The sequence below is a fragment of the Manis javanica genome, chromosome 17 (genome assembly GCF_040802235.1).
Source record: "Manis javanica isolate MJ-LG chromosome 17, MJ_LKY, whole genome shotgun sequence".
Taxonomy (NCBI): Eukaryota; Metazoa; Chordata; class Mammalia; order Pholidota; family Manidae; genus Manis; species Manis javanica.
The window spans coordinates 13,555,964-13,560,734 of NC_133172.1; the positions used below are offsets into that span (position 1 = coordinate 13,555,964).

The 4,771-nt window shown below is 42.6% G+C and overlaps 1 long non-coding RNA gene across 1 annotated transcript; it reads right to left on the bottom strand.

Annotated features, from left to right (window-relative positions):
• Positions 1–699: 699 nt before the first annotated feature.
• On the bottom strand, positions 700–4,153 carry LOC140847081 (uncharacterized). The gene is made up of 4 exons (XR_012126709.1): positions 3,604–4,153; positions 2,231–2,401; positions 1,869–2,058; positions 700–1,698 (listed from the first exon to the last, which is right to left on the bottom strand). It is a non-coding gene; the product is annotated as an uncharacterized lncRNA (long non-coding RNA).
• Positions 4,154–4,771: the final 618 nt, after the last annotated feature.

The window sequence follows — 4,771 nt, forward strand, 5'->3', positions numbered from 1 at the left end:
CAATCATCTATTTATATCAGTATAGGCTCATGGGTATTTATTTTATACTTTGAGTTATGATCTGATATAATAGCCTAGACTTTATTTAATTTTGTTTTTCAAATTGTTCCACCTTTGGCCAGTGGGAGCTCTTTCAGTTGGCTTTTATGTCCCTCTGACCTACCCCATCATTGTAGGGTTAGTATTTGTGAGGCGTTCTTTATATATTATTCTTTCTTCTTCGGTGCAGTTTTGAAATTTTTTATTAAAAAGTTGGGGAAAGCTGTTTTGAGAGAAATCTTCTGCATCCGTGGATGTTTTGTTGCCCTTGTCTAGCTCAGATTAATACTTAGTCTACAGGCACACACCTGATCATCTACATTTGCCCTCCTACAGCACTAAACTATGTTTTCTACCTTTATCTTGCATCTACCTACCACTTCAGCATTTTATTAAAAATAATAATAATAAGGGAGAAATGTGGGATTCACATATAAATCAAGTAAAAAAATCAAATGAATATTCATATTTGACCTGATTGTTTATAGTTCATAATGCGTGATCAAAACTGAAAGTTTCTGTGATGACTGCCCTTGTACTGTTCACCATGTAAGAACTTATTCACTATGTAAGAATTTGTTCACCATGTAAGAACTTGTTCGTTATGCTTCAGAAGATTGGAGACTGTTGAGAACTAGGCTTGAGGTTGATTAATGATTATGCATTGAGTCCCCTATACAGAATTTTATTGTTGTTAACAACCATTTGATCAATAAATATGAGAGATGCCCTCTCAAAAAAAAAAAAGTTGGGGAAAGTAGGTAGGATCCCTGCTGTCCTGGTCTTAGAGATGGAAACAGTTGGTCAACAATGCCTGTAAAAATGATTCAAATGTGATTGTTAGCAAAGGACGGGTACCAGGCCTTGAGGGCGTGTCCTGGGAAGGACTGATGGGGCCAGGCAGGCCAGGGAAGATTTTCCTGAGGAAGAATCCCTAGGACCTGAGAGAGGAGTAAGTTACCTAGGATGAGAGAGGACAGAAGAGTTTCCAGTGGAGAAACGGTGTGGACAGAGGCATAGCAGCACAAGGTCCTAAAGAAGACAAGAACAGCAGGAGCAGACATGGCGGGAGTGGTCGTGAGGACGGACACACGCAAAGTTGAATGCTATTGTGAAGGGTTTGACCTTTCTTTTTTTTATGATTTTGGAAAATGATTTATTAACCTTTATTACAGATCATAGCAATAATCTACTTTATGCAAATGCTGATTTGGGTGATACATAAAAATATATTTAAATGGATAATTATAAACTAATAGTAATAGATATTTCTCTTTTTTCAATTGAAGTATCATTTATATACAATCTTATGTTTGCTTCAAATACACAACATGGGTTCAGCAGTTGCCCATGTTATTAAATCCTCACCTCCTCTAGTGTGATCACTATCTATCAGCGTAGAAAGATGTTACAGAATCATTGACTATATTCTCCATGTTGTACTACCGTCCCTGTGACCAACTTATGTTGTGACTGCAAATTGCTGTGCCCCTTTATCCCCCTCACCCTCCCACCTGCCCAGCACCTCCCTCTTTGGTAACTGCTAATCATGAAGGGTTTGATCTTTACCTGAGAAAGATTCCTGAGAAACCAGTGGTGAGTGATAAGGGAGTTTGACATCATTAGACCTGCGTTTGAGAGGATGCCTCTTGCTACGTCCTGAAGAGGAGAGCAAGGGGAAGGGAATCGAGTCAGATACCGCTGTTGTCCAACTGAGAGATGATGCTAACTGGGGCCAGGGTTTGATAGAAATGGAAAGAGGACATCCCTGAGGGACGTTCAGGAGGAACGCTCGGCTCGGACTGATGGAAGGGGATTGGCTTTCTTACCTGCTCAGCATGGATGGATGGCGCTGCCGGTCACGAAGGTGGGAAACACAGGAGGATGTTATTTTGGAAGAACAAAATCAGGAGTTTGGCTTTGGAGGTGCAGAGATCCTTTGCAGCAGTCAAGACGGGATCACAGGTCAGGGCGTACCGACCCATCTCAAGTTCAGAAGAGAGGCTGGTAACAGTACCACTGCAACCAAGACAGGAAACTTTCAACTAGTTACTTCAATTCTCTGTCCTCATCTGTAAAACAGACTACAGACCTGAGTCACAGGGTTTCTGTGACAATTAAAAGAAATACATGAAAAGCACCTTAGAACCATGCCCGGCACAAAGTAAACACAGTAAATAGGAACTCTTACCGTAGAAGTGTGAGGCTGTTGTCTCCCCAACTCGATCAAATAGTCATAGAAAGCTGGTTTCAGGGCCTTTGTGACCTCACAGGTAGCCCCCTGCTGATGAAGCCCTTCAGACTTCTTATCAGCAATGAGAAGCCCAGTTCCTTAATCGTGACCCAGACTGTGGGATTGGACCTGGTGGTTAGAGATGAAAGAAAATGGGAGCTTGCAAACCACAGGAAAGCAAACCAAACAGACACAGGCCTGAGTCCCCCTCACAAACTCTTGACACATGTGTCCTTGACATGTTCTGCAGGACCTTAGACCCCCCCACCAGCTGACCACCTGCTGGCCAAGCACTAAACCCCAGACTGGGTGGAGCCAGAAGACTGCTGACTAAGACTCCTGAGCCATCCTGTCGGCTCACCACTGACCCATCAGAACAGTGGGCACCCGCTGCTCACACCCTACAACCTTTCCCATCATCCTGCCTTAAAATCCCCTGCTTGTAAGCTAAATGGAGGTTGGGGACTTTGAGCATTAGCCACCCGTTCTCCTTGCTTGGAACCTGCAATAAACACCCACTGTGTCTCACTACCGTCCTTCAGTGTTTGGCTTTGCTGGGCAACAGGCAAGTAAACCCAGGTTTATTTGGTTCAGTAACACTTTGAGGTCAGTTGTCCCAGGCAATTAAATCTTACAAATCAATTTGTGCCAGTAGACGTGCACAGATAGATCTGGTATGCCTGCTAAATTTTTATTGAGGGCAGTCATTAATTTTTTTAATGTGAGCATATTTAGAGCTTTAAATGGTCATATCTTCCTCAAGAGTGGATTAGCTTTTCTTCATCAGCAGAATGGGGGACCCATTATTTAATCCAAATAGAGACTGAGCTGATCAGATTCAGTCTCTGGTTGTGACTGATGAATTCCTTTAGGGTGTATCCCTTTTATGGCTCCTACTTCAGCTTAAGGTATTTACCAGAGGCCCTCTCACCTGGAAGGCATTAAACTCAAATTGTTGTACTTTAAACAAGACCTACAAGTTCTGCTCTGTGCTTAAGAACTGGCAGCTAATATAGAGTCCATATTTAAATTTACCCAATTTCCAAACACATGTCCTTTATAGCAGTTTTAAAGTTCAGAATCCAATCAGGCTCCATGTATTCCACTGGATTGCTACATCTCTTTAGTCCCTTTTAATCTAGAACATTCCCCATGCCTTATTACGAGATTCTGTAATGTTTCCAGGACAGTTGTCATATAAAAGGCTCCAAAACCAGCAATAAGTATGGTGTGTATACTGATCTAAAAGACAGGATCGTCTCAGGCCCCCCTTCATGCCAGCCATTACAGAGGTGCCCAGGTAACTCCACTGCACCCCCATGGTGACTTACCTTAGTACCATCTCCTCCCGACACTGGGCCTCTCTGACATGTGGCCCAACAATCTGGGAACCCTCTCAGCAGCCATGCATTTGCAAACTCCAGTGGCAACCCCAGGAATTGGATGTTGCTAAAATTTCTAGACTCCACAATGTCCTAAAGTAAAAAGATTATTTGAAACAAAAAACTACCACAAAACTTATGTTGGTAACATTTATAACAGATAAAGAGTTGGCCTGAGCCCACCGTCTCCTGGACTTGCCATAGGAATGAGGAGGGAGATGTCTAGGCTGGCATGTGCATACAGTGAGACAACGAATTTGACCGGATCTGTACTGTTGGAACTCAACCAGGAGTTGGGAGGGGTGCAAGGTGTAGCACTCCAAAATCTTATGACTATAGACTATCTATGGTTAAAAGAACATATGGGATGTGAACAGATCCCAGAAATGGGCTGCTTTAATTTGTCTGATTTCTCTCAGACTGTTCAAGTACAGTCGGACAATATCCATCATATCATAGACAAATTTTCACAAATGCCTAGGGTGCCTAAATGGTTTTCTTGGCTTCACTGGAGATGGATGGTAATTATAGATTTGCTTTGTTTATGTCACCGTAGTCCTATTATGTTAATATGTGTGTGCAAATTAGTTAGTAGTTTAAAACCTATACATACTTAAGGTACTATACAAGAAGATATGTCAAAGAAATAATCAATCCTCCCATGTTTCCTTCCATATGCTACATCTGTAGCTTTTCTTCTTTCTTCCTAATTACAACCCTCAAATAGAATTCGTGCCTCATATCGAATTTACCGAGTATCATAATTCCTCCAGGTGGTAAAGATACCTCGAGACAAGTGCTGGGCATAGAAGCCACAGGGCATAAATCTGCAAAGAAGTAAAAAGCTAACCTTTTCAAACAATATGGCTTCTCTCTCACTTACCAACTTTACATTTCCCTGTATGGCCCCGGAAGATGACTGGTTAGCCAGAGACGGGTAAGATTCCTCAAGGGAGGAACAACCTAAGACAGGCACAGTCGCAGGGGGGCCATCAGGTGAGAATTCGGCGATCAACAGAGGTGAGGCTCAGAACCTCACCCCCCCTGCTTTGAGAGAAATCTTCTGCATCCGTGGATGTTTTGCTGCCCTTGTCTAGCCTGGATTATAGCCTGGATT